We start from the raw sequence: 12,220 nt of genomic DNA, 5'->3' as shown, positions 1-12,220 counted from the left end.
AGTTCATGTCCTTTGTAGGGACATGGATGCAGCTGGAAACCATCATTCTTAGCAAACTATCACAAGAACAGAAAACCAAACACCGCATGTTCTCACTCAGAGGTGGGAATTGAACAATGAGAACACTTGGACACAGGAAGGCGAACATCACACACTGGGGCCTGACATAGGGTGGGGGGAGTGGGGAGGGATAGCATTAGGAGAAATACCTAATGTAAATGACGAGTTAATGGGTGCAGCACACCAACATGGCACATGTATACATACGTAACAAACCTGCACGTTGTGCACATGTACCCTATAAGTTAAAGTATAATTAAAAAAAGATGAATGGATAAAGAAAATGTGGTACCTATACACAACGGAGTACTATTTGGCTATAAAAAAGCATGAGCTCCTGTCATTTGTAACTGCACGGATGGGACTGGAGGTCATTATGTTAAGTGAAATAAGCCAGGCACAGAAAGACAAACATCACATATTCTCACTTACATGTGGGACTTAAAAATAAAAATAATTGAACTCATGGAGTTAGAGAATACAAGAATGGTGACCAGAGGGTGAGAAGGGTAATGAGGTGTGGTGGGGAGGTGAGTATGGTTAATGGGTACCAAAAAATAGTTAGAAAGAATGAATAAGACCTAATATTTGATAGAACAACATAGGGACTATAATCAAAATAATTTAATTGTACATTTAAAAATAACTAAAAGAGTATTATTGGATTGTTTGAAACACAAAGGATAAATGCTTGAGGGATTGCATGCCTGTATCAAAAACATCTCATGTAGCACAAAAATATATACACCTACTATGTACCCACAAAAAATTTTTTAAAAAATTTAAAAAGATAAAAAAAGATATGGTGATGTTGTGGGCATGCAGGCTATGGAGACATGAAGCCTTGAACTCAAATACAAACTCCACTCTAAGTCCTCATTTCCTCTTCTACAAAATGGACTTATGAACTGCCTCCCTCTCTAAGAGTTAATGGGATAACAGTTAAATAGGACACAGGGCATAACACAGAGCCTCTCACAGGGACTGTAGTCAACAAATGTTAGATGTCTTAACCTCATCCCTTTCTTTCTGACTCCAGGGAAAGTTAAATGTCAACGTCTTTAAGTAGACGTTACATTTCCACAAGGAAGAATCTTTTCTCTGTCTTTGGTTGGATTTTGATGGATGGCTGTTAATAGTTAGAGCAGCCATTTTTTAATGCATATCAAAACACCCCCAAGTTTTGTACTTTAAGCAACAATGAATTATTTTGTTCACCATTGTTCAGGTCAATTCCAGGTTAGGAGGAGGCAGTGCACGATGATCAAATGATGCCTCAAGCAATTGTCCTCCAAATAGTAACAGCAAATTGAGCAACTATCCACACAAATATGTACCTTTATGAAAGCCAAAAATCAGGCGAGTGATCACAGGACATGGTTTTAACTTCATATCACCAAAAGGGGCAATGAGGAGGGTAGGAAGACAATCTTGAATTGCCGATGCCACCGCCTCCCACACCCTGGCAGCAGCCACCTGATGCGGAGAGGGAATCTGTGCATGTAGGGGAGGGAGAGGACAGTGATTGTGAGACTTTGCATTGGAACTTCATGCTGTCCTGTCACAGTGCAACACAACACCATGCAGAACTCAGCTGACACCCAGGGAGGGAACATTTAGACCAGTCCTAGCTAGAGGGGTATCACCCATCCCAGTGGTCAGAACCTGAGTTCTGGCATGCCCTGCCACTATGGGCTAAAGGGCTCTGTGGTGCTAAATAAACTTGAAAGGCAGTCTAGGCCACCAGGACTGCAATTCCTGGACAAGTCCTTGTGCTACGCTGGACTAGTAGACTTGGGGGGCACACAGCCTAGTGAGATACCAGCTGGGGCCACCAATAGAGTGCATGTCCCACAATCTCCCCAGCATCAGGGAGTACAGCTCACAGCCCTAGGAGAGACTCCCTCCTTCCTCTTAAGGAGAAGAGAGGAAAAAGTAAAGAGAATTTTGTCTTGCAACTTGGTTACCAAGTCAGCCACAGAAGAAGGCACCAGGGAGAGTCCTGTGGCCTTAGCTCTGGGATGACACTTATAGACACATCCTGGGCTAGAAGGAACCAGTCCTGGCAGGAGTCCTCACCTGCTGAAGAAAGAGCCCTCAGGCCCTAAAAATCATCAGCAGCAGCACCCACGAAGTACTTACTGTGGGCCTTGGGTGACATTCAGGGACATGCTAGCTTCAGGTGTGACCCAGCACATTCCTATCTGTTGTGGCTAAGGAGAGAGACTCCTGCTGTTTGAGAAAAGTAGAGTGAAGCGTGAAGAAGATTTTGACTTACACCTTAGGTACCAGCTCAGCCATAGTGGGGTAGAATAACAAGCGAGCTCTTGGAGTCCCCACTTTCAGGCTTTGGCTCTTAGATGGCATTTCTGGACCTGCCCTGGGCCAGAGGGCAGCCCACTGCCCTGAAGGGAGAGTCCCAGGCCTGGCAGCATTTACTTCAAGTTGACTGAAGAGCCCTCGGGCCTTGAATGAATATTGGAAGTAGCTAAGCAGTACTCGCTGTGTGTCTGGGACAGTAGTGGCCACAGGGAGAGACTCAACTGCATGTACAAAGGGGAGGGAAGAGTGGGAAGGACTATGACTTGTGCCATGCATGGCACTTCAGCCACAGTAGGATAGAGCACCAGGTAGATTCTTAAGGTGTCCAACTCTAGTCCCTGGCTCCCAGATGGCACTTCTGGACTGGCCCAGGCACTGAGGGAACTTGCCACACTGAAAAAAGGATACAAGCCAGGCTTGCTTCACCACCTACTGATTGTAGAGCCATAGGGCCTTAACTGAACATAGGAGGCAGCAGGCAAAGGTTAACATGAGCCTTGGGCAAGACCCATTGCTGTGCTGCCTTCAGGTCTGACCCACTTCAGTCCCAATTGTGGTGGCCACGGGCATGCAGCTCAGCATAGAGAGAGAGACTTTGGGAGAAAGTAGAGAGAGAGAGAGCAAGAGTCTCTGCCTGGTATTCCAGAGTATTGTTCTAGATCTTATCCAACACAACCAAGGAGGGAACGCTATGACTCTGAAAAAGCACAGTGCTCCCAAGTTTGTGGTGTCCCTAATGAAAATATGGCTGCAATGACCCAAACTTAGATTACAGCACCCAAGTCCCATAGAATGCCTGGGAAGGCTTCCCAAAAGAAGGATGGGTACAAAGAAGCCCAGACTGTGAACACTACAGTAAATACCTAACTCCTCAAGGCCCAGACACTGATGAACATCCACAAGCATAACACTATCCGAGAAAAGAGGATCTAACCAAGGGAACTAAGCCACCAGTAACAAATCCTGGAGAGATGTGGGAGCTTTCAGAGAATTCAAAATAGCTGTTTTGAGGAAACTCAAAGAAATTCAAGATAACACAGAGAAGGTTCTCAGAATCCTATCAGATAAATTTAACTAAGAGATGGAAACAATTTTTAAAAATCAAGCAAAAATTCTGAAGTTGAAATAGGCCATAAACTTGAAAGGCAGTCTAGGCCATAAGGACTGCAATTCCTGGACAAGTCCTTGTACTGTGTTGGACCAGTAGACTTGGGTGGCACACAACCTACTGAGATACCAGCCAGGGCTGCCAGTGGAGTGTGTGTCCCACATTGAAACATATGGAAGAATGCATCAGAGTCTCTTAACAGCAGAACTGATTAAGCAGAAGAAATAATTCGTGATCTTAAAAACAGGCTCTTTGAAAATACACAGTAAGGCCGGGCACAGTGGCTCACACCTGTAATCCCAGCACTTTGGGAGGCTGAGGCAGGTGGATCATGAGATCAGGAGATCGAGAACATCCTGGCCATCATGGTGAAACCCCGTCTCTATTAAAAATACAAAAATTAGCTGGGTGTGGTGGCACGTGTCTGTAATCCCAGTCACTTGGGAGGGTGAGGTATGAGAATCGCTTGAACCCAGGAGGCAGAGGTTGCAGTGAGCCAAGATCACGCCAGTACACTCCAGCCTGGCGACAGAGCGAGACTCCGTCTAAAAACAAACAAACAAACAAACAAACAAAAAACACAGTGAGAGGAGACAAACAAAGAAAATAATTAAAAATGGATACAGTAGCTAGAAAACGTCAGAAGGGCAAATTTAAGAGAGTTATTTGCCTTAAAGAGGAGGTAGAGAGAGAGATACGGGTAGAAAGATATTCAAAGAGATAATAGAAGAGAACTTCCTAAACTAGAGAAAGATACCAATATTCAAGTACAAGAATGTTATAGAACACCAAACAGATTTAACCAAAATAAGACTACCTAAAGACATTTAATAATCAAACTCCGAAAGATCAAGGATAAAGAAAGAATACTAAAAATACTAAGAAAAAAGAAGCAAATAACATAAAATGGAGCTCCAGTAGGTCTGGCAGCAGACTATTCAGTGGAAACCTTACAGGCCAAGACAGCATGATAAAAAGTGCTAAAGGAAAAAAAATTAACCTAGAATAGTATATCCAGTGAAAATAACCTTCAACATGAAAGAGAAATAAAGACTTTCCCAGACTAACAAAAGCTGAGGGATTTTATCAACACTATATGTGTTCTACAAGAAATGCTAGACAGAGTTTTTTAATCTGAAAGAAAGGGAAGTTAATGAGCAAAAAGAAAAATCATCTGAAAGTACAAAACTCACTGTTAATAGTAAGTTCACATAAAAACACAGAATATTATAGCACTGTAATTGTGGCATGTCAACTACTTTTATCTTGAGTAAATGACTAAAAGATGAACATCAAAAATAACTACAACTTTTCAAGACATACACAGTACAATATGATATAAATAGAAACAACGAAAAGTTAAAAAGCAGGGGGATGAAGATAAAGTGTAGAGTTCTATCAGTTTTCCCTTTTTTAGTTTATGCAATGAGTGTTAAGTTGTCATCAGTTTGAAATGATGGGTTATATTATTTGCAAGCCTCATGGTAACCTGAAATCAGAATGCATACCACAGATCCAGAAAATATGAAAAGCAAAAAATTAAACCATATCACCAAAGAAAATCACCTTCATTAAAAGAAAGATAGGAAGGAAGGAAAGGAGGAAGAGAACACCATGAAACAATCAGAAAACAATAAAATGGTGGAAGAAAGTCCTTACAAATCAATAACAACATTGAATATAAATGGACTAAACTCTCCAATCAAAAGACATAGAGAGGCTGAATGGATTTTAAAAAACTATACCCAGTGACCACTTGCCTACCTGAGACATACTTTACCTATAAATACACACATAGACAGTGGTTAATGGAATGGAAAAAGATATTCCATGCCAATGAATACCAAAAAAACAAGCAAGAGTAGCTATACTTATATCAGACAAAATAGTTTCAAGATAGAAACTATAAAAAAAGACAAAGAAGACAATTGTATAATAATCATGAGTTGCTCAATTCAGAAAGAGGGAATAAAAATTATAAATATATATATGCACCCAGCACTGGATCACCCAGATATATAAAGTTAATATTATTAGAGTTAAAGAGAGAGAGATACCCCAACACGATAATAGGTAGAAACTTCAACATCCCAGTTTCAGCATTGGACAGACCATCTAGACAGAAAACCAAAGAAACATCAGCATTAATCTGCACTACAGACCTAATAAATGTACCTAGTAGATATTTACAGAACATTTCATCCAATGGCTGCAGAATACACATTCTTCTCCTCAGTGCATGGATCATTCTCAAGGATAAACCATATGCTAGGTCACCAAACAAGATGTAAAAATTGAAAAAAAAATTGAAATTATATCAAGTATCTTCTCTGACCATAATGGAATAAAACTAGAAACAAATAACAAAAGGAATTTTGAAAACTATACAAATGTTTGGACATTAAGCAATATGCTCCTGAATGACCAGTGGGTCAGTGAAAAAATTAAGAAAACTGAGTCAGGCGCAGCAGCTTATGACTCTAATCCCAGCACTTTGGGAGGCCAAGGTGGGTGGATCACCAGAGGTCAGGAGTTGGAAACCAGCCTGACCAACATAATGAAACCCCGTCTCTACCCTAAAAATACAAAATTAGCTGGGTATGGTAGTGCATGCCTGTAATCCCAGCTACTTGGGAGGCTGAGGCAGGAGAACCACTTGAACCTGGGAGGTGGAGGTTGCAGTGAGCCAAGATCGTACCACTCCACTCCAGCCTGAACAAAAAGAGTGAAACTCTACCTCAAAAAAAAAAAAAGTGATTGAAACAAATGATAATGGAACACAATATACCAAAACCTATGGGATACAGGAAAATAAATATTAAGATGAAAGTTTATAGTTAAAAGTGCCTACTTAAGAAAAAACAACTCCAAATAAACAACCTAACAATGCACCTTAAAGAGCCAGAGCAGCAAGAACCAATCAAATCCAAAGTTACTAGAAGAAAAGAAATAACAAAGACCAGAGCAGAAATAAATGAATTAAAATGAAGAAAACAATACAAAAGATCAATGAAGCAAAAAGTCGCCTCTTTGAGAAGATAAAATTAACAAAATTTTATTTAAAGTAACTAATAAAAAAAAGACTCAAATCAATAAAATCAGAGACAAAAAATGAAATATTACAACTGATACCACGGAAATTGAAAGGATCATTAGAGGCTACTATGAACAAATATATGATAATTAATTGGAAAATCTAGAATAAATGGATAAATTCCTAGACACATGCAACCTACAAAGACTGAACCATGGACAAATCCAGCACCTGAACAGACCAATAAGAAGTAACAACTTCAAAGCCATAGTAAAAAGTCTTCTAGCAAAAAAAAAAAAAAAAAAAGCACAGGATCTGATGGCTTTACTGCTGAATTTTGCTAACTTTTAAAATAACTAATACTCAAACTATTCTGAAAAACAGAGGAGGAGGGAATATTTTCAAACTCATTCTACAAAGCCGGTATTATCCTAATACTGAAACCAGCCAAAAGCATATCAAAAAAAGAAAACTAAAGGCCAATATCCCTGATGAACACTAATACAAATCTTCAATAAAATACTAGCAAACTTAATTCAATAACACATTAAAAAGATCATTCATCATGTCCAAGTGGGATTTATCCCAGGGATGCAAGAATCATTCAACATATGCTAATCAATGTGACACATCATATCAACAGAATGGACAAAAACTATATGATCATTTCAACTGATGGTGAAAAAGCATTTGATAAAATTAAACATCCTTAATGATAAAAATCCCCAAAAACTGGGTATGAAAGGAAAACATCTCAACACAATAAAAGCCGTATATGACAGACTCACAGCTAGTGTCATACTCAATGGGGAAAATTTGAAAGTCTTTCCCCTAAGATCTGGAACATGACAAGAAAGCCCACTTTAACCACTGTTATTCAACACAGTACTGGAAGGCCTAGCTAGAAAAATCAGACAAGAGAAAGATATAAAGTGAATCTGAACTGGAAAGGAAAAAGTCAAATTATGATATAATCTTATATTTGGAAAAACCTAAAGACTCCACTAAAAAAACTATTAGAAGTGATAAATTCAGGAAAGTTGCAGGATAGAAAATCAACCTACAAAAGTCAGTAGCACTTCTATATGCCGACATCAAAAAATATGAAAAAGAAATCAAGAACTTAATTTCATTTACAATAGCCACAAACAAAATTAAATACCTAGGAATTAGCCTAACCAAAGAGGTAAAAGATCTCTACAATGAAAACTATAAATCATTGATGAAAGAAACTGAAGAGAACGTCAAAAAATGGAAGGATATAATATGTTCATGGATTGGAAGAATCAGTAATGTTAAAATGTTCATAGTACCCAAAGCAATCTACTGATACAATGCAATCTCTATCAAAATACCAATGACATTCTTCACATAAATTGGAGAGACAATTCTAAAATTTATATGGAACCAGGACACTGAACAGCCAAAGCTGTTCTGAGCAAAAAGAACAAAACTGAAGCAATAATGTTACCTGACTTGAGGTTATACTAAGAGCTGTAGTAACCAATACAGCAGGTACTGGCATAAATACAGACACAGACCAGTGTGACAGAATAGAGAAACCAGAGATAAATCCATACATCTACAGTAAAAACATTTTTTACAAAGGTGCCAAGAACACACACTGGAGAAAAGACACTCTCTTCAATAAATGGTACTGGGAAAACTGGATATCCATATGCAGAAGAATGAAACTAGACCTCTCTCTCTCACCACATACAAAAATCAAATCAAAATAAAGTCCTAAATCTAAGAACTCAAATTATGAAACTACTACAAGAGAACATTGGGAAACTCTCCAGGACATCAGTCTGGGCAAACATTTTTTGAGTAATAACCCACAAGCACAGGCAACCAAAGCCAAAATGGACACATGGGATCACATCAAGTTAAAATTCTTGTGCACAGCAAAAGAAACTACAAAAAAATTAAGGAGACAATCCACAGAATGGGAAAAAAGATTTTCAAACTATCCATGTGACAACAGATTAATAACCAGAATATATAAAGATCTGAAACAACACAATAACAAAATAATCTCATAATCCAATTTAAAAATAAGCAAAATATCTGAATAGATTATTTCTCAGTAGAAGACAGTGAAATGGCACATAGTTATATGAAAAGGTGCTCAACATCATTGATCATCAGAGGAATGCAAAGACTACAATGATATATCATCTCACCCCAGTTAAAATGGCTTATGTCCAAAATGCAGGCAATAACAAATGCTGGTGATGATGTGAAGAAAAAGGAAACCTCATGCATTGTTGCTGGGAATATAGTCATACAACCAATATGGAGAACAGTTTGGAGGTTTCTCAAAAGACTAAAGACAGAGTTACCACATGTTCTAGTAATACCACTGCTAGGTATCCAAAGGAAGCAAATCAGTATATGGAAGAGATATCTGCACCTGCATGTTTATTGCAGCACTATTAACAATAGCCAAGATTTAGAAGCGAACTAAGTGTCCATCAACAGGTGAATGGATACAGAAAATGTGGTGCATACCACAAAATGTGGTGGAGTACTATTCAGCCATTAAAACTTGAGATCCTATCATTTACAACAACATGGATGAAAATGGAGGTCATTCTATGAAGTGAAATAAGCCAGGAACAGAAAGACAAACTTTGCATGTTTTCAGTTATCTGTGAGAGCTAAAAATTAAAACAATCGAACTCATGGAGATAGGAAGTAGAATGATGGTTACCAGAGGCTGAGATGGGTAGTTGGTAGAGGTGAAGTCGTGGGGATGGTTAATGGGCATAAAAACATACTTAGAATGAATAAGATCTACTATTTTATACCAAAATAGAATGACTAAAGTCAACAATAATTTATTGTACATTTAAAAATGACTAAAAGAGTATAATTGGATTGTTTGTAACACAAAGAATGGATAAATGCTTGAGGTGAAGGACACCCCATTTACCCTGATACAATTACTATGAGCTGCATATACCATGTACTCTATAAATATATAAACCACAATTTTTTTCTTTTCTTTCTTTTTTTTTTTTTTTAAGACAGAGTCTCATCTGTCGCCCAGGCTGGAGTGCAGTGGCATGATCTCGGCTCACTACAACCCTCTGCCTCCTGGGTTCAAGTAATTCTCTTGTCTCAGCCTCCCAAGTAGCTGGGACTACAGGTGGACTACAGGTGTGTGCCACCACACCAAACTAATTTTTGTATTTTTTAGTACAGACAGAGTTTCACCATGTTGGCTAGACTGGTCTCAAGCTCCTGCACTCCTGACTTCAGGTGATCCACCCACCTAGGCCTCCCAAAGTGCTGGGATTACAGGCATGGGCCACCACACCTGGCCCCTAACAAAAATTTAAAATTAAAAAAAAAAAATTCCAGCTGAGGTCATCTCAGTTGTTTTGTTGTTCTTGGCTAAGCTTACTTACACAGCTAAGGATAGTTACCTCTTATGACCTATTTAGTTCTTCTGGGGCCCGAATAGTCTAGGATGGCCTCACCCATGTTGCACAATGGGATCACTGTCACTTGGGGTGAAGGGGATGAATGGGCCATGGATCTTAGATTTGACACAAAAGTACAATCTGCATGCAACACAATGCACAACATAAAAATTGTTAAATTTGATTTCAACAATGTTAAAAATGGTTCCTCAAAAATAGTAATAGAATAGAAGGAAAAGTCACAGACTGGAAAAAAAATCTTTTCAAAGCATATATCTGATAAAGAACTTATATTTATAATATATAAAGAGTTATCAAAACTCAACAATAATAAACAACCAAATTAAAAACAGGCAAAGGATTTGAAAACATGTCAAGTAAGCACAGGAAAATATGCTCAATATCATTTGGGAAAATGCAAATTAAAACCCAAATAAGAAAACACTACATCTCTATTACAAGGTCTACAATTTTAAAAAGCTGACCATACCAAGTGTTATGAGAATGTGGAGGAACTGGAACTCTCATACACTGCCAGTTTAAATGTAAAATTGTACGACCGCTTTGCAAAACAATGTTTTCGTTACTTAAAAAGCTAAACATATACCTATCATATGGTCCAGTCATTCTACTACTATGTATTTACCAAAGAATAAAAAATATATATGTCCATGTGCTATGGTTTGAATAAAGTTTGTATGTCCCCACCAAAACTCATGTTGCAATTTGATCCTCAATGTGGCAGCATTGAGAGGTGGGGACTGGTGGGAGGTGTTTGGGTTGTGGGGACAGATTTTTCATCAATGGCTTGGTGTCATTCTCATGGTAGTGAGTTATTAAAAGACTGAATTAATTCTCTGAGAATGGATTAGTTCTCACAACAGTGTGTTGTTATAAAGCCAGGATGCCACTCGGGTCCTCTCTCATAACATGTGTCTTCTCATTTGACCTTCTCCACCATATTTTGACCTACACAAAGCCCTCAACAGAAGCCAAGCAGGTGTTCACATCACGGTTCTTGTACTTCCTAGCCTGCAGAATTGTGAGCTAAATAGGCCTCTGCTTTTTTTTTTTTTTTTTTTTTTAACTTTTATTTTAGTTCAGGGGTAATGTGCACATTTGTTATACAGGTAAACTTGTGTCATGGGGGTTTGTTGTACAGATTATTTTGTCGCCCAGGTTTTAAGTCCAGTAGCAATTAGGTATTTTTCCTGATTCTCTCACTCCTCCCAACCTCCATCCTCTGATAGGCCCCAGTGTGTGTTGCTCCCCTCTATGTGTTCATGTGTTCTCATTATTTAGTGCCCACTTATAAGTGAGAACATGTGGCTATTGGTTTTCTGTTCCTTTGTTAGTTTGCTAAGGATAATGTTCTCCAGCTCCATCAATGTTCCTGCAAAGGACACTATCTTGTCCTTTTTTATGGCTGCATACTATTTCATGGTACATATGTACACATTTTCTTTTCCCAGTTTACCACTGATGGCCATTTAGGCTGATTGCGTGTCTTTGCTATTGTGAATAGTGCTGAAATAAACATTCACGTGTGTGTGCATTTATGGTGGAATGATTTATAATCCTTTGGGTATATACCCAGTAATGGTATTACTGGGTTAAATGGTATTTTAGTTTTTAGGCCTCTGAGGAATCTCTACATTGTCTTCCACAATGGTTCAACTAATGTACACTCCCACCAACAGTGTAGAAATGTTCCTTTTTCTCTGCAACCTTTCCAGCATCTATTTTTTCGACATTTTAATAATAGCCATTCTGACTAATGTGGGATTGTATCTCATTGTGGTTTTAATTTACATTTCTCTAATGATCAGTGATTTTCAGCTTTCTTTCATATGATTGTTGGCCACATGAATGTCTTCTTTTGCAAAGTGTTTGTTCATATGCTTTGCTCACTTTTTGATGGGGTTGTTTTTTTCTTGTAAATTTGTTTAAATTCCTTATAGATTCTAGATATTAGACTTTTGTCAGATGCATACTTTGCAAAAATTTTCTTGCAATCTGTAGGTTGTTCGCTCTATTGACAGTTTCCTTTGCTGTGTGGAAGCTCTTTATTTTTCTATTTTTATTTTTATTATACTTTAAGTTCTAGGGTACATATGCACAACTTGCAGGTTTGTTACATATGTATACTTGTGCCATGTTGGTGTGTTGCACCCATCAACTCGTCAGCACCCATCAACTCGTCATTTACATCAGGTATAACTCCCAGTGCAATCCTTCCCCCCTCCCCCCTCCCCATGATAGGCC

Source organism: Mandrillus leucophaeus, unplaced genomic scaffold (assembly GCF_000951045.1).
Source record: "Mandrillus leucophaeus isolate KB7577 unplaced genomic scaffold, Mleu.le_1.0 Scaffold395, whole genome shotgun sequence".
NCBI lineage: Eukaryota > Metazoa > Chordata > Mammalia > Primates > Cercopithecidae > Mandrillus > Mandrillus leucophaeus.
This window is presented reverse-complemented; position numbering follows the sequence as displayed.